Source organism: Hylaeus volcanicus, chromosome 3 (genome assembly GCF_026283585.1).
Source record: "Hylaeus volcanicus isolate JK05 chromosome 3, UHH_iyHylVolc1.0_haploid, whole genome shotgun sequence".
NCBI lineage: Eukaryota > Metazoa > Arthropoda > Insecta > Hymenoptera > Colletidae > Hylaeus > Hylaeus volcanicus.
In genome coordinates this window covers 28,927,938-28,946,919 of record NC_071978.1, presented here as the reverse complement: position 1 = coordinate 28,946,919, position 18,982 = coordinate 28,927,938, and the positions used below count along the sequence as shown (strand labels likewise).

At 46.6% G+C, this 18,982-nt stretch overlaps 1 protein-coding gene across 5 annotated transcripts in view; it reads left to right on the top strand.

Annotated features, from left to right (window-relative positions):
* Positions 1–3,569: 3,569 nt before the first annotated feature.
* The window catches only part of LOC128873256 (cell adhesion molecule Dscam2-like), a 105,632-nt gene continuing 90,219 nt past the window's right edge, over positions 3,570–18,982 (top strand). For 3 of the 5 annotated variants that reach the window (XM_054116696.1, XM_054116699.1, XM_054116698.1), the window contains exon 1: positions 3,571–4,388. The gene's annotated coding sequence lies outside the window, so the exon portion shown is untranslated. Of the gene's footprint in view, positions 4,389–18,982 lie in introns of all 5 variants that reach the window. The other 2 variants (XM_054116695.1, XM_054116697.1) reach the window with 2 other exon arrangements.

The following is an 18,982-nucleotide window of genomic DNA, read 5'->3' as shown; positions in this document are numbered from 1 at the left end:
CTGCTTACACGAGAAGAAGTTTGCGAAGCGGCTACGAAAGGACGGAAGTTTGCCTGGAACTATGCAGGCGACAGTTACGGACAGTTTGGCGAGGCAAAACGATTCGTCCGATTCGAAGTTTGTTATCGCTAATAGCTACCAGTTACCAGCTCTATTCGATTTCGCCTTGTTCTATCGCGGTTATGCACACGTACGCGCGCGACGCGTTCTCGCCGTGTAATTTATATCGCGATGCTATGTTTCAATAGCCTTCGCTTTTAACGGCCGCAATAAGCAAAAAAGAGCGTAATAAAAGACTTTAACGAATTTCGTTAAATCGACGACAGACGGTGCTTAAAAAACGGTCCTCTTTGTCGCGAACGAAACGAAAGTTTCGGCAAAAAATAAAATAAAAGGCAAACGTGTTCGCGTCTAATTGGCCAAGTAATTTCGTATGAAACGAAAGCCGATCGACGGGCCAGGTGAAAAAGGTTGAGTGGAAACGACGCACGCGATCGATGGTCTCGCGGAGAAACGAAGAATCGATTGAATTTAAGTCCAGACACAAGTAACCAATCAGTCGTCTTGTTGCGAGTGCAGTTAGTATAGAGTTCCGGCTCCCGGTTGCGGTGTGCGGTCTGCGGTTCGCGATATCGAGCATCGCGGGCTGCGGAGACACGTTCGTTCGCTGGCGGCATTGTTTTCGAGGGGAGGAAAAAAACGATTAATCGTTCGCTGACTGATTTGTAATTGGCTTAGATGCTTCGTGCACGAATCGGAGAGCAGACAACTGGATATTCGGGGAAAAACAGTACCGATAGTTGACTATACCCAGACTTTATACCGGGTACGTTGCATCACATTGTCCTTTACGTCACATTCGCCCACCACGTAATATCAGTTCATATCCATTTGGTAGTTGTATTTTTCACAGACGAGAATCCCGAGGGTCGTACTAAATTGAGAAAATACTTGAGGTACGATTCTGACACCGTCTACAATGCACGCAAGTTTCCCTTACATTTTCTAGTATTCCTGCGAGCTTGCTAAGGCAACCGTGCGGAAATTCCCACGCGGTGCATAAGCTATCGTGATCTCAAGTTTCTAATTACTAGATACTATCCCGCGCTACCGGTGACACTCGCGATTATGCCAGCGTAATAATCGTTTAAAGTACCACAGTACGAGCGTAAAACTGTCCGTAATAACGTAGCAGGAGGCGTAACGCATCGTCGCGGTGCACAATAGGCGCGATTATCACGTTTCGATCAAATGTTCCACGATTTTTATACGAAAAATATCACTCGTACCCACTTGTACGCCGTACTGCAACGCGATGCCAGGAAACTCGTTGATACGTGCAAAGTCGATGAATCGTGCATGATTATAATTGCATGATAAACAGTTTCGTTAGCGAATCGCGCACCGTACCTCGATAACGGTGGGTTCGCGTTATGTACTCGGATGGCTTATCGAGATCGATTTTAAATGCGTTAGACAGCCCAACCGATCGACTTCCCGTAATTTTCTGAAACAAACGTAGGTGGAAGCATCTGCTGCCCGGTAATTAATTGCCGTCCTAGCGATCGCATTTACGTCGCTACTTATGTACCTGTGGGCTGAGAGCGTCATTAGCGATGGCAAGCAGTCGGAGAATTCCGGTTTGTCGACCGGACGACGCGACGCGACGCGACGCGACGCGATGTCTTGATTCTGTGCTGCGTATCGTTTCGTTATTATTCGCGAAATACAAGCTCGCGGCCTCGTCAGCCGGTGAAAGGACATTTTCCATCGTTTGCGTTTTTTAGCCTGTGTGTTCACCGTCGTTCCTGTTTTCGATATCTTTGTCCCCCGTTCTTTCTCCTTCCCTCCTTTGTCTCGACGCGGACGGTTCTCTCTCCGTTACCTATTCGTCGTTCTCGTCGTCTCTCTTTTGGTTACGGGCGACCAACGCTACCACCCTTTTGCATTTCTTCTCTGCGCTTTGCTGTCTCGACCGTGCGACTTTGCTTTTCCTTCCTTTTTCCCTCCTTTTCATTCGGTCTTCTTCAGACAATGAAAAGCCCTCGCTCAGAGGTAACCGGGAAACGATAGGGAATTCCACGACGATAATTGTTGGAGATTTCGCTTTTATCGCGGCCAGAAGTAGATCTGGATGCGGTTGAATTTTAATCTCGGCCTCTTTGCTAGTATTCCACCTCCTCCTTCGTCGACATCCACTCTTCGTCAGGCCTAGGATGCGGCTGAAAGAATTGGCTTCGCATTGCCATCTTCGTTCGCTGGTACGCTCGAATTAATGAACTTTGTTCTTAACTAGATCAAATTTTTGCGTTTCGATTTACCGCCTTTCGAATTAGCTTTGATTGCTATCATACGTGAAAATATTTAACGTACAGAGGTCCGGGGTAACAAACAAAAGTACGAACCGCATTGTTCATGGCCGATAGAAAATGAAATTCTTTCATTGAATTGTGGTTTATAAATTTAATTATGTACGGAGGTATTCGAACTAATATTCCGGAAATGCAGTCAGAGCATCGTTGCAAATATCATTCGAGTTTGCGAGACCATTGTACCGACTCGTGTACGTATTTGGCGCACGGTGGTGCTGTAAAAGCAAAGCTTTGTACACTACAAGGTATTAAAAGTTCTCTGTCTGCTTTACATTCTCGTATGCTCTCCGACGCCAAGAACGCTTTTAATGTTTCGAGTTGTATTAATCGCAACCATTTCGTGCTTTCGTGCGAGGCGTGCAAAAGCAGCGGTGAAATTTCTCGCACGTCTCGCGGTCAATATTCGGTTAGAATTCATAGGGATTGGCCGACACGTTGACGGTTTCACCGAATCGCTTTATGGGAAAAGTTGGAGTCGTCTCTCGGGATTCTCGAGTATCATTACGGTTGTTTACGTGTTCGATGCGATCGAAATTCGATTCGGATTGCTTTACGCGTCCTTTCACAGAGCGCTGCGCGAAACGAACACTCAAAGTGAACGATCCATTTCCTTTTCGCTCGAGAAATCGATTTTTGATTACATATTTTTAAAGATTACGAACCGAAAAATATATTTTCCGAATATTAAATAAAGATCGAACAAATTACAAAAGAAATCGTCTCGTAAATCGTCTTGTTCGACCAAGAAAACGACTGCCTCTTAATGTGTCAACGTCGCGCGAACATTGGGGCTTCGAGAGCAACGGCAACACGCTTTGTGTGTCAGGCGTGTGTGTACCCATATCTCAAAAGTTCTCGCGAGCTCGCCTGACGCTCGAATACTAAATGAGTCGGGTCATCGAGTCTCACAATATGGCCTGGCCTCCATAGCCCAGTAATTATTAAGAAAAGTTTCACCCCTGGGTGGGTGCGAGGGTCGGCTTGGCGAGATGCAGGGCTGCAAAAGGGGTCGTTGGTGTGCCAGAGAGCGCACAAGGGTGAAAATTCGCTAGTGCTCGCTTTCGTATACCTTTACGCTCGCCAGATGCCGAAGGTCGACCGAAATTAACTTTCGTTGCATGGTTGCGCTCGTGAAATTTCGCGTATCGCAACCGGGGAAAGAATTTGCTCGGCGCGATAGCCTCGTAGGTTATTTTCCAATCGAAACGCCGTTTGTATGTATAAAAACACGTGACACTGGAATTGCAAAGCGATTATTTTCTGGCTATTAATTTAATTACTGTACCAACTGGAATATGTTTCCCCCTCATTTATAACAAGGACCTAGTATTTACGGAAGCCTCGGAGATGCTCGATTGCGTTTTTCTTTACCACAGCGAAGCCCAGCTATCCGACTGATAATTATCGGTCAGTTCGCCTTTACGTTTCAACCCCTTGACATTCTTTTCTGGTGTTAGGTTCGAGTCAGGACAAAACAGATCTGTACGTGACCGAAGAGCGAGCGAAACGCAAAATGCGAAATGCGCGGTTAAAAAAGAGGGAGGGAACCGCCGGTGGAGGTTCGGGAGAAACAGGGGGTGGGCGCGGTATAGGGGAGGAATTTCGCGCGTGCTCCGCTTCATCCCCCTCGATTGCCGCCGCCGCCGCCGCCGCCGCTGCTGCTGCTGCTGCTGCTGCTGCTGCTGCTGGTGCTGGATGCTGAGGGTAGCTGGACCGCGCGCGCGAGGTGTCAGTTCTACGCGCGACCTCTCCCCCGAAGGTGTCAACCTACTCGCGACCTGGTCCAAGGTGTTTGCCAAAGTCCCGTGCTACCGACGAGTCTGTCCTCGCGAGTTTCACTCACTCGTTTCTTCGTTTTTGTTTGTTCGTCGTTCTGGTCAATCAAGAAAGCCCGAGCAGTGCACGCTCGACTTTCCTTCCGCGAGAGGAAAAAAGCAGAAGTTCAACTGTTCATCTGGCACGTGACACGGCTCCAACAACGCTATCATGTTCGTCGGGATATCCAGAGGAAGCAATGTACGTGAACACGTTACTTTTGCGAGCACGCGTATTATACTACCGCTTTTATTTAATTTTTTCTTGTTTATCTTTTTTTTTTTTTTGTTTCATTTACTCCCGACGTAAATTTCCGACGAGGATAACTGATCGGATTTGCGAAAGTTCTCTGTTTTTTGGAACGTTTGAAACATTTCGCCCGCGACCAGACCGAGAAACGTTTTTCCTCGATAAAACGTTGACTAATGACGCGCTGACCGAAATGCATTCAGCCAGTCGGAATTTCGCACGTTTATCTCGATTCCACCTCGTGGAGTTTCGCGCACGAAGCGCGCGATATCGACGATACGTGAACTTTGGCGATAACCGAACCGCGGTGTACGCGTACGCGCCTGCGTTCGAATACGTTTAACGATGCGCTATATTTCTCGATAACATATACGTATACATATTGGACGGTGATCGATGAGTTGTACGGCAACTATTCAATTTCGCGAACCTTTTTCGTTCGTCTGCGTCGCTGTTTAATGTTTTCGATCTTCTCCGTCTCTTTAATTCAACGATGGAGCATGCAAGCTGTTTTCCTCGTTTTCGCGTGAACGATGGCATCGTTGCCGCGTTCCACTTCTTTTGGCCAAAATTTCTGAAAACGTCGAGTATTCTCGTAAGCAGATACGAAAGCTTTATATCATCGAAGCTGGTTCCTCGGGTGGCGATAATTTATGGGAATCGAGTAACTCGCCGCTCCGGCTCATGGATGATTAATTAACACCAGAGTCGGTAGCCTCGCGCGTCTCGCCGATCCATATTTTCTTTCGATGATCAAGACAGTTTTTTCTCGCAATTTCTATTGCTTCCGCTAACTTTCCGACGCGTCGTCTTTTTTTACAGGCCGTTCTTCTTTACGACCCGTCTACTATTTTCGCACGTTTTCAGCTCGGCCGATACCACTCTCGTCGCTTTGCAAGTATTTACCGGAGGAAAAGTTCATTTCCGCCTTGCATTTTTTAAAAGTAGGCGACAGCCATCCACCGCCGCGTTTCTCTCCCGCCTACTCGCGCTTTTCTCACAATAGTCGAGCAACAAGTTTAGTTCAAGGATTTAAATATAAGTCGCCTTCGTGTCTACTTCGAATCGAAAGATCGCGAAATAGCGTTAGTTCGTTACGCGACCGCAGAGGGAAAATGTTATTTCGTAATTGTCGATTGAAACGCGAGACAGAAAGATGTCCGGGTTAGTTTTCTTTTTTCGGCGGTTTTTGAACATTCGAAACGTACAGTTAAATTGCCGTGGTGAACGTTAAAAATTACGTTTGAAAATTTGAATTCCACGATCGTTCGTTTCGGCCGCTTTAACGAGAAACTATCGATCGACAAATCCCCGATTTTGGGGACTGCTTCGTCGTAGAACGTTGGCTCGTAACGATCGAATTACCGTGTCGCGCGGTGGTACGATAAATTTCATCGGTTTTCACCCGCGTGCAATATGGTTTTCGATAACTGGTTCGCATTGTTTGCTCGCGTTTTGGCGCGCCCGCAATTATGCAAACGAACATAAGGGCCGGATGCGCATTAACGCGAGATATTCGATGCCGATCGTTGGCGTGTAAAATTCACGATTCCGGTAATGATCAAACCGTACGGGAGGAATATATCCTCGCGATATCAAGGGGGAGTGGGCCTTTATGCCCATTCGATTACCATATCGAGGACCTTCACCGTGTAAACTCGCAAAGCACTCGGTGACTCCTTGAACGACCGCTTGAAGACGCACACCCTCTACGTTGAGAGTCCATGCCAGCAACGGGCCGCGAGCTTTTAACAAATACTGTCTTTGCAGCGTGAGAATAGTATAGTATTCGGATATTAGGGTACTCGGTAACGCGAGACTCTGCTGTACTTGGATATAATGGAGTCTAAAAGGAGCTTCCGCGAAGGTTACTTAAATTAGTTTCCTCCGACAAGCGGTTCCCTTTCGAGCTAATTCCGCGTCACGTTTCACGGACAGTCGTCCGCTAAGTGTCCTTAATTGAAAACGCATAAATCCTGAAACGGCGCGAAGGACGCCTAATCCTATTTCGGCTGATCCTCGTAGACAAGCGCGGGCAATTTTCGTTTAATCGAGGCGACGAGACTCGCGTCGCGACGGTGCCGGTGCCCCGACGTTAAATGCATTTAAGGGGAAAACGAACGATGAAAGAAGAAAACGGGCGGAGTAAGTCGCGCGAGAAAAGAATTTCTTCCATCCTACCCCTCGGCTCGGAAGAAGCGACAAATGAAGCCCCTCCTCCTACTATCTGCGCGTGGCCGTCTTTTTCTTTGCAGTTTTAAATCCTCCCTCCACCCCTGTATGTATTTCCACTGAATCCCGTGATATCATTGCGACGATCCGTGATTTTCGCGTGTCGGTCGTCCGTTTTACCGACCGTTATCGATACCCACCGACGCAACGCGACGCGTAAAGCAGAATTCCACTCTCGGCTCGAGCTAATATTTGCGTGCAATCGCAACGGCAGCGTTCCAACGAGTTTATCGCGAGTCCGTTAATATTCAACGATCTCGCCGTTGACTCGCTATTTACGCAACTCTCGTTAGGGCTGGACCTTTAAAAACTTCTCGCGAGACAGTAGCGGGTACATAATTAGAGAAGAGGTGGGCGGATTCAAGAGGCTTTCTGGTCTAGAAGGCTCATAGAGAGCCGTATTTTCGTGAGTTTCTCCCTTTAAACACGGTTCGCGGTGGCTTTTTTTTAATCTGTACACATTTACCGCGAACGTTTTACTTCGCAAAATTGTGTACGTGAAAAATCAACCGGTCAGATGGTATCGAACCTGCGACGTCAAACTACGGGAGACGAAGTAGCGATTTTTTGTATAGTTTTCGTTCGTTTTACTCGGGACTGGTTTCTATCGTACACCGTCCGATTAAAAACGAAGCAAACAAATAAAGTGGCGCGAGTAGTTGAGGCGAGCAAAAGCTTTCGACGGAGACGATCAATGTTACATTCGAGGGGTGAAACTCTCTTAAAACGTCGTGCGTCGAGCGAATCGCTGGTAAAATGTAGGTCGAGCGAAATTACACGTCACTTCTTATTACTCGCGTCGAACGAACTCGGCGTGTACGCGGAGAGGTTTGTACGTGCATGGGACATAACTACCTCGTCGACACCTAGGTAAAGATCGGTAAAAACAACGACGAGGTTTTCAAGCTTTGTTCCAGTCGGAAAATGTACGAGCAGATCGCGATGCTCGGCACGCACCGTCGACCAAAATTTCGTCGCGCCCAGTCATAAATTATCCAGCGATCCTTCTTGTAACGTTTTCTAGGGAACGTTTTTCGCGAGCAATTGCAACTCCGAACTGGTCTTAAAATTCTTGCTAAGTTTCCTTCGCCGACAAGCGTAATCTAAAGAGAGGCTATCTATAGTAGCATCTTGATTGGTGCGACTATGATTAAAGCGATATCCGTTGATTGCGGGTCCGTCCGGAGGGGGTATCGTCCGATGCCGTCGAGTTGGCGAGCAGCGAACCCCTTCGGTCATGGCGGTTTAATCTCGGCAGCCGTCTTTCCTAATCCCTCTATCCGCGCCATGAACTCTTATCTCGTCGGTCAAGCGCACGCGGCATGCACGAAGCCGGACGAAGTCGTAAAATAAACATACAAAAGGAAAGGACGAGTGTGCAGGACGCAGTGAATCGGTGCTAGCTCGAAACTCCTGGGCGCCGTTTTGTTAACTCGGCGAAACTATTTCTACCGACGCGCGTTACCATCCTCGGATACGAGGGTTGAAAAATGGCAACCACCCGTGGAGCACGGGGCAAGGGGGACCGGTGGCGATTCCAAGAGCTAAAGGACATTACATAGTACGTTCAACAAAAGTTTTCCGTGCGTCGTGCAGAGTGGACACTGCTCGATTCCTCTTTGGTCCTTGAAATTTACATCCGTCTCGTAGGAATATATACAATTATTTTCCTTCACCCCCTTCGCGCTCCTCTCTCTCTCTCTCCATGTTTCGTATTTTCCTGCCTTGGAGAATAGCAGGTGAGTTTACTCGGACCAACTTATGCCATTTGCTATTGCTCTCTTCCTCTGCCCCCCTCTCTCTTTCTCTCGCAGTTCCGAGTACACTCGTTCTTTAGTCTGGAAAGTTGCTGGCCCATCTCGAAAGTAAGCTTGCAAAACAACCGCCGGTGTTTTCTGCACATGCGTGCGTAATCGCGTGCCGTTTTATTTTCCTTTTCTCGAATAACTCTGGAACGCGGCTCCGCTCCACCGTACGTTGGAACGCGGTTGTTGCGAGAGTCGATGGTAAATATCGTCGATTATTTTCCGGTAAGCTCGTTATCCTCGACGCGTATTTAATTAACCCCTTAACGCTCGGGTATTTTCGACGTTACCAGCCTAGAATGATCGAGTCTCCTCTGCATTATATTATATTCCGAGACAGAGGTAGGAAATGTGCGATCCTACGTATAACGTACTTTCTTCGTTTATCGTTTATACTAAACTGTTTCAAACTCTGGTTCGCGAATATCTCGGGGCAGGAAAAGTTGGAAGGAAACATGTCGAATCGAAAGCCCGGTGAAATTTTTTTCCACGAAGCCTCGCCGCTCTTGGCTTCCTATATATTTTCCAAAATAAGACCGGAACTCGTGCGCGCGTTCCAGGCTTTTAGGTAGACCAAATCCCTTAAGGGGTTAAAAACGAGGAGTTGCGCGTCAACTGCGTGCGACGAAGCGACGGAACTCGCTCGATTAACTCGCGTAATTTACATTCGCAAAGTGGAACGATAACTTCGTAGCGCTGCGAGCGGCTGCGTGGTTAATTTGAATACGAAATTTCATTGGAAAGACTGATATCGTTTGTATTAGTAAATATTTTTGTTTTCGTGGTCGGGGATATCTTTGCGTTCGCAACGGGGTGAGACAAATATTATGTTCAACCTCGGTATTGTGTAGCGAGCTACAAAAGTTAGGTCGAATCCAAGGAGCAAAGGCGTACTTCGAGGATCGAGCGGAAGATATTATAGAATGGCGGAGCAACGGTTACGGCAGAAATACTTTTGAAAATCCCGATGAAATTTTGCCTTGTCCGAGTAGCAGAGACGCGGAATAGCGGCAGCGAAGAACGGCACCGAAACATGAGTTCGCATTCCTTGGTGTTCTCGGCATAACCTTCGTTTTTACGCAAAATTAACGAAGTTATTCGAGGGGGACGGTAAAAGTTCATAGCTGCGCCGGCTAGAGTTTTGTAAATCGAGTTATCGTCGAAACTCCATGGAAGCTGAAAAACGAAAACAACGATTCGTAGTTCAGCAGTTAGGGGATCGATTAAATTGCTTCATCCTTTCCTGTTTCTAATGCCTCTCATTTTACAGCGTCAGAAAATCAAGCTCGACGCGACCACAACAGGTTTCGAGCGGCGTATCGGGAGATACACCCGCGGTGCAGCGAGTTTTCCGAACAGTGTAATTAAGGTGGCAAACTCGTTTACGGATTCAACGAACTGCGAGCAAAAGTAGTTGCGAGTTAATGTATCGAGCAAGAATAGGATTCTTTAATTGTCTCAATGTACTTAATATTGATTAAAAACGGAAACGGACCACTGTTATTCATTCGTAATGGTCCGGGTTGGTTTTATTTGATTGAAAACATGCAATAAACTCTTTTTCATGTCGAGCTTCGTTATCGGGAAAATTTACGTTAAAGTCGGTTGTAGCACGCGAGTGATTTATTAAATTTCGGTTCAACGAATCTGGCTGTATGTACCATTGCATCTGTACAAAATGATTGGACGTAGTAATTTATAGCCAGATAAACGCCACGTTTTAAATTCTATACGATGTTTAACAATTCGTACTAATGCATGTATTTGTAAAACCCAAACGTTTCCGGGATTCCTCTCTGGAACATGGTGTAACAACGAGTCGATGCTCGGCGAAACAACAGTGTCGGAACGTCACGAGAAGGTACAAAGTTTCCATCATTGGCCCGTCCAACGCGTGCGCGATATGGTCGCAATTAAACCGGTATAAGGTAAGGGGCCAGGTTAGCGTATCGTGGCGGCGCCGGCGTCTGGTAGCACGACGTCCTTAGAGCGACGACATACCGTGCTCGTAATATAGCATACCGTGGCATAGTGCTGCATAATAAACCCGGAATAGACGGCGTTCTACGCCCTGGCCCCTGGAATACGCACGACGATATAGCATTATCGGCTTCCTGACTATAGCGCGGCCATGCCGGAGCATAGTTCCGGTATACCGTATTCTATCCGTTAAGCTGTGCGCTTTCCTCGCACTCAGCCCCTCATTATCTCAACACAATGAATGCTCCCGGCCGTCCGGTATTGGCACTTGCGCGAATTCCAATAGAATTTAATTGGAGAAGATTGAGCGGGCACATGTGTAGACACCTGTGCGCATGCTCACGGTTCGCGCGAAAACTGAACGCCTGGCTTTGCCGCAGTTATCGAGGGTTTGCCTTTTGTTGGTTTGCTTTCCATGCCTTTCCATGCTGAATTCGTATATAGGCATATTTACGTATAATCCAAGGAATTGTATTTTATGTAAAATTGGAGCAGACGATTTCGAATTATTGCTGGCCCTCAGCGGATGTAACTATGTCCAATTACTGGTTATAGCTCCAGTAGGGGAGAGTGTTGTACCTAGAGCACAATGTATGTTAACATGTTGTACGATGGAACGTTTGTAAGCATTTTACTTAATTAATTGCTATACAGCTATTGCGTATTTAGACTTTAGTAACTGTATAAATTTAGAAGTTTACATTTGAAACATGCCAGCTTGTATTCAAAAAACGTTCCCTGGTACAACACTCTCCTCTACGGATTTAGCAACCCCGAGGTACCTTAGTTGTAGAGGAGCCAGTGGTCCTCAAGCCCTAACAGACTATGCATCCCTAATAGGGACTTTGCACCTTTACAAATAAAAACGTTGGAATTGTTTGGTGGGGGCTACGGGTCAAAAGACTAACAAGAAATCAACTCGACGAGGATGGTTCGATCGGCAACTCGGTTATGGAACGCATGCGAGGGCAAACAGCGTTTCGCGATAGACCTAGCGCGGTTCAAACTGTGTACATTGTCTTCCTTTTGCCGCACCTCCGGGGTATACAACGTTTACGGAGACAATACCGGTTTTCTCGCTGGAGGACGGCTATTGTTTCGCGGTATGGTTTTCAATGGAACACGTCTTCCAGGCCGCGAACGTTTCGCGCGTTCGATGGGAACAAACGTAACTGGCTTTGGCGTCGAAGAGGGCTCCGAATCGTTTGTCCGAGGCGATTCTTTCGTCGGGAAGATTCGACGTAATCTGGAAAATTGCGGACGACGATAGCCAAGAGACAGATTTCAAATAAATACGATCGTTTAAAAGTAAATTTTTAAAGGAGGGTGGTAGGAGTGCGCGTGAAACCATCTCGTAAAAATATTTTATCCTCGCATAGTTAAGGGTATTTCTAGCGCGGGTGTACCGTCGCCCAATTTGCAATTGAAACGAACGCGGACGAATCCGCAATCGTCGCGTCGTATCCTTTCGACGGAGAAATGAAATAATGGATATGGATCCGGGCTTTGTTGAATTTGCCTTTCACCGATTGGAACGATCGCGGTGCTCGTTCGATTTTTTAAAGTGGCTAGGTTCGGTATTTACATTGCTCCGGATTACAGGCCCGTTTTACATTAATCGCACAGAGGCGAGCGCATACGGCCCACAGCGTGCGATCAGTTTCGGGAATTTAATTTGTTTTCAATTTGCCCGCCGGACACACGGCAAATAAAGGACTGATAGAACGGGCACACGCGCTCGTTTCGCATTTAATTCGAGCAAAGTATAGCGGCGGTCTGCGTGTAATCGTTCGCGTCCCACGGATGCCGTTAAAAGTGTTCTCCGTTAAAGCCTGTTAGCCATGCTTTCGGCCAACGCCGACGGCGGAATCGATATATCGGAACGGATACGACGCGGCCCATAATTCACTTTGGTTATAACGTAATCCTTTAATTCGTGCCAATATAAATTAGAATAAGCTGCCTAACCTGTCCGAGCGAATTCGCATTTCCTGCAAATCCCACGAAACTCCATCTCTCGGTTCCGTGTTCGGCTACGGTCTCGAACGATGATTGGTAGGCGCACCGGATCAACGTCGCAATTCTCTTCCTTCCTTGATTTTCTAATATTGTAGCCGATATAGATACACACAGAGTCTATATATACGTACGCGTACAGGGGTTGGACAAAATAATTTCAGCACCTACGATTCAGACTGTTTGCTCCCAACTGTTAAACACGGTCATGGCTTGGTATTCGTCTGGCTTCGTTCCAAAAAACATAGGAGTCTTATTAAAGATAAATGGTGGTTCAATCGTGTATTTTTAAAACAATGCACTTCACAGGTGTTCGCATTATTCATCGATTCGTTGGATGTGTGTTGTGTATACGCACGAATAGGCCCTTAATCTTTCAGGAACGGTAACGTCCAACCTTACCCTCACTGACATGTGACAATCTTGCCTAGTACAATGCAACGTTCGATAAATTCATCGCCGGTCGACGGGGACAAGAACGCGATGCTTCAAACGTCCAAGCGAAACGAATCGAGCCAACTTTCTGCTCGCATAGCGAGATTAATCTGGGAAAATGTAACGCGGTTATCGACCTAAGCGCCATGCATTTATCATCGGCCGTCGTCGCGAAAGACGATTACGAGATCGCAAGGGAGGACGAGACGCTTGCCGCGCGTAAATCGCCCTCGTAAATAACCTTCGAGCTTTTTAAGTGGATTTTCCTGTCCCTGGTAGACCTTGACGCAGCCAGATCGCGCGTGTTTCGTTGGATCGGTGTACACCACTGTGCTCGTTGTGCGGTGTTGCGGGATCATTGTATTATAAATTACGAATCGCCCGAGTCATCGTTCGCGCTCCTTTTGGTTCCCAACGCGAACGTCAGCGGTGATCGTTTACCGCGTCGGATAATAAATTCGTTCGCCGTGAAATCCTGCAACCGAAAGCATTTTCGAAATGTGATTTATCGCCCGCGTGAATACCAAACAAAAAGAGCAGTAAATAACTCATTTCGTTTTCGACGTTCCATTCTTTCGCGCGCGCGTATCGACGCGGACCTTTCATGCAATATTCAAACGCGGCGTCGAAACACGATTTATCTTCCCCGACAAATAACGGAAAACAATTTTCTCCTACGAATGTAAGACGAAAGAACCAGGCGAAACGACTCGAGTCACCTTGTTATCGATTTGAACGTTTTATCGCGTTCGTAATCCGTCGCGGTTTCGAAAAGGCGGCAGCGACACCTAAAATTGGACGAGCCTTTTCACACGCGTAAACCGCCTTAATGTACCTGCCGTGAGAGTGCATCATCGTTTCCTGCAAACGACGCGCCGCCCATTCATTTTCTTTTATCCGTGTTTCGTCCATTGTGCCGACGCTACAAAAGCGTCGTAACGCTTTAATGGAAACGAGTACACGCATCTTCGGCAGACTCGGCCAGATTTTGATTAACCCTTAGGAGCCTGATTCCCCGAATTCAATTTAAAAAAATATCTATGTATTTATTATTTGAACAATTTTGACAGCTGACGTTTACTTTTTCAACTTTTGTTCAAAAGAACATTATGCAATGATAACGTGTGCATAACCAAATATTCAAATACAATTCGATTTAAAAGTCCGGCATCAAATTTGAAACTTAGGGCATTTAAGAGTTAAATCTGATCTAATCAACGTGTTATAAGTACGAATAACTCTGGTCGATATCCTTCGGCGCGTTCCACCAACCTGCTTCCCATTTTACGTAACGATCCAGCGGATGAAAAACCAAATGAATTTTCACGCGACATCTGAAATTTTAACGAGGCCCTCGAGATTCGAATAACCGTTTCTGTTTGCAATTATTATCCGTCGTTATTAATTCGCGCGCGCGACGCGGTCCAATGTCTGGTATAATAGCGTGTCGTGGGCGGTTTCGACGGGCAACACCTTTGAGCTCGAATATCGCGTTAATTGCACAATCCGTGTACGGTCATCCAATCGTTGAATCTTTACGCAGGATAATTATTCCGTTCGGTAATTTGAATCGCAAGCGTGGGACGATGCCGCTTCTCAAAGAACAGAGGGGTTTCGGTAGCCGACTTTGACAACGATCTCATAAACCACCCAAATAGATTATTGGACGCAACGTTACACCCGGAACATACTACTACGGTTTCAATGAAACCAGCATTTGAGTCGGGTTAAAAGACCTCGTACCTCTTCGTGTACATAAACCGCCTTAATGCACCCTCGGTAGCAGGCCATTACACCACATACCCTCAGCAGCACCGCGCACCCTCCCACCCATCTTCTCGTCGACTCGTGCAGCACGTTCGCACATTCATGGAACTGCGCGCCCGCACGCTCACACGTGTTAACGTAGCCATTGATACGGACGAACGTACACGGACGCGAGCCATACTCGCTGCATCCCCATTCAACTTCCCCCTTAACGCATATTTACGCTGCATCGACCGGCTACTGGGCGAAATTTACACTACCGGTAGCGATACATTATTTCCGCGAACATTAGCGTACCGCCGTTATTGCATTCTCGCTGTCCGTTGGGAATTGCACGCGACTTCCGCGACAATGGATCCTCCGGTATCCGAGCGAAGCGTCGAAAAAGTACTCTTATCGGCGAAAGCGTTCGAACCGCTTCGACGACGATCCATTTTCACTGAAAATTTCCTACGAGTTTCGTCGTCAATCGCATCGAGATTCGCGAGCATTCCCAATGGAATATACTCGCTATTATTAGCAAATCAGGTTTCATCGATCGAACTTTCCGCTGCCTCGTGTTCCAGCGAACGTATAAGTACGCTTATAATCTATCGCTCTTCTACCGTTCGAGATATCACAATCACGAAATTTTCACGCAAATCCACGTTGCTTTTTTTTTTTCTTTCTTTGTCTCCCCTTCCACGAATTCAACGCCAGATTGCGTTACGGCAAACGTGCGCTTTTCCAGCGACGCTACCACTTAGAGCCATCGAATAATTCCAGCTAGTTTGAAAAATTTAGTCTTCGACCGCATAGCGGGCGTAAAACCAGCGACGCGAACCCGACGAAACCAGTGAAACTTTTGTCCGTTCTTGTTATTTCCTCGTCGAGGTTCAGCAACGTCTACCGTAAAGAAATTTCGACGTCATCGTTGCACCAACTTTGAGTAACGAAAATCTCCTCTACGATCCCCCTCGCAATTTTCGTTCCTACACGTCGGCTCGCAGATTTCAGCGAGTAGAAGCACCACGGTGGTGGCAGATTTGTTTTTCGGTTATCCCGCGCCATGGTTACGGATTCAGAGTTTCGTACCATAAATGTTTCCCGAGGCTTCGTTCGTTTTTACGATTTCCTTCGTCGTTTACGCGAAGGTAGATACTATCCCTGCGCGAGAAGAGTACCGTAAACCTCGCCTCGCTTGTCGCCTTCGCGCGCAAGCATCGGCTACAAGAAATGCAGTTTATCGGTGAGCGTCTCTACGCACACGCGCGTAACTAAATGGTACGCGTTACCAACTTGTCCGAATATTTTTGTAACATGAAAACTAGACGTTTTTTCGTTTAAAATGTATTATACAATAATGTACACTAACCACAAGGTAATCGCTACAAGGTATCGTCTATAACATATAATATAACGTAATGAAAAGCAACCGAACGAATATTTTGATAATTTATGAACTATTAAAGCGAGTAACTGTATGAAACTCAACGGTGTTCTACGTTCTAGTTGATGATACTGTATAAAAGTATCAGTTCCGTTATAATTCTTTCGCTATGCAGGCTGCACATATGTGTCGTGTTCGGTAGAGGAAAATAGTCTGAAAAAGCAGTAAGACACCGACCTAAGAAATTTATGTTGGATTTTTACGAGGACGGTCTGATATATCTTAGGAGGACCAGGTGGTCGATATGCATACTATGGAAAAGATAAGAGCATGATGTAATAACCTCAAGGTTGGCCGCTTAACAAAATCCCTTGATCTAGGTACAAGAAATCGAGTGACTGGACACCAGTATCGGATATACGCGAAAGATCACGGATAGAGTTTACAGTAGATAACGGAGACCTGTCGATAGCGTAGGGGAAAAAGTATGGACACCTTGCCGATAATGTCCTATCATGCGACATTTAGCAATATTCAAATTCATCTCGTTAGCGTTACACCAGATGGACACCAGATGCTCACATAGCTACGTTTGTATCCTTCGAATTCCCAATGTCGATCCTCTCGTTCGAAACGCCCGAAAGTGAGTTATCGCGAAAAATGTCGCTCGTGTTTGCATCCAGGCTCGTTCCTTTATCAACTTTCAGTTTTTATTTCCGCCCGGAGAGTTCACAGCTGGGCGCAAAGTAAAGAGCAGCCAGCGACTCGACCTCTTCCACCGATATTGTATTTCATGGAACGCGAACTAGATGCTTCGCGTGAACTTTATTATTTAGACGCGTGTAGTTTGAAAAACTGATATTTAATGCTGAGTGTAAAGTTACGCGAACACCTTATATCCCGTTCAGCCGGGCACTCTTTATCGAAGAAGAAACTTGCCTTGGAGTAAACAGATTCAAAAGTTGACAGTGTCCTTTTTTCGTATCGAAGACGAAACGTGGATATATCCATTTCCATCAATATCCATTTACGTGGAAATCATTTTTCTGAGTACTATTCGGAGCCCACGTGTTTCGAACGTTCAACCACCATACATTCAAGTAAAACGTCGTATATACGTTCGTTGAGGTAGTTCGATAAAAAAAAAAAACCGCAGTACCCGCGATAGATGCTCGCCGTGCACAATTTTCACCAAATTTTCCGGCGAATTTCGCTTCGCACGGCTACCTTTTCTCTATCGAGTTCGAGTTTATGTTTTCCCTCGGCGCTCCGTACCGCGGCTGACTACTGCGAAGAAATCCCCGTGGGTGCAACGACGTTCCCGTATTTTCAGGATAGCCTGACAACGGGCCGATAAAGCGAAACGGTGCGGAATCCATGCGAATGGCCAGCTCAGGGTTACCGTTGGTGATCCAAACCATTGTAGAAATATATTTATCCCTTGGTTTAATAACACATTCGGTATGAAATCCTTTTCTAATAGTTCCGTAATTAAACATTTTCTACATTTACGAGACTAGAAGAACGATGACTTGAACAGTTAAAAAAAGTGTTTCTTGATGTAAAGTACATGAGTCGTTTTATTTTGTATGCAAAGGTGTTTTCAACCACTGTCGTTCAATCATTGAACGTAAACGGTGTGCAAAGCTCCGCGTCTGTATTATCCAGCCTGTACGCCCTATATTGCGGCTCGATGAAATCGCACGCGTTGCGTACGTGCAGGAATACGTTCCGCGGCACGGGGCTGTGTATAAGGAAAATTCGCAGAGTCAGTTCACGTTCCGCAAACGAGCCATCGCTCGCGTCGCTGAGTTCCAATATCTGAGGTCATAATTTTAATGAAATTCCTCGGCCCGTCGCGGTCTCCGAATTTCAATTCACGATAAATAACGGGTCAGCTCGGCGTCGCAGAGAATGCCAGCGCCCGGTGCACGGCTGCCTCGCTGCCGATATATTATTTTGTTCGGTCAGAAAATGCGGTCAAACCGACGAACTCGACGGGATGCGGGACATAGGATGAAAAGAAGAAAAAAAAAAAGAGGGAGTTGGCGGAAATAGGAATAACGCGCAAGTATTTCGAGGAATGAGAATTCCTTGGCGGATAATGAGAATTCTTCGCGACGATCGCTGCACGTGTCTCCGTGCGCGGAATCGTATCGGATGCAGGCCTTAAGAAGTGCATCGACGATCAGGTATGACGCCGTCGTCGCTAGGAATTATCGTTTCTCGAGGATGGTGAGCGTAAACGTGGCCTAGTTCAGGGGACCAAGTATCACGCTTTCTTCGTAAAGTTTAAAATTTTAAGAATTTTGTCGTCGCACGAGCGCTTAATTGGTCGCGGTTAGAAACATCTCGCGGCAGTGATTTGTTAATTATATTTGCGGGAACCGATGTTAACGTTAACAACGCGTCTGTTCCGGAATTAATTTCGTGGAAACGATGCCGGTGTACGCGAGATGCAATTAGGACATTATATTCGATGCTTACGCGAGCGCGCGAGAGTGCACTTTCTTCCTTCGGCTTTCACGTTAATTAATATCAGTTCGTTCGTGGCAACGTTAACAGATTTACGGTACACGCAGGCCCCGTGGAAATTTCCCTGACGCGGACACGTAGCTGAGGGTTCAAGGACCTTAATGCATCGGTAGCGACGCATTATTCCGACAAATACTATCGTCGAGATGTGGTTTCAGCAGGTGGCTCCGAAAGTTTGTTCGCGTTACGTTCCGTGCCGGCGTACAAGGGCTTCTCAGTCAAGACGAACGCGCTGTAATTTAAAGGGCATTCGACTCCAGCTCTGCAGCCGTCATTTTTCTCCTGTCTGTAATTGAACGCGGAATAATATTACACGTCTCGTGCACGACATACGGCGAAATTGTACGCGGAATAACGATCATCGTTTATTCTACGCGCCAAACTGGCGTTGCTGCTTCTCGTTCGAG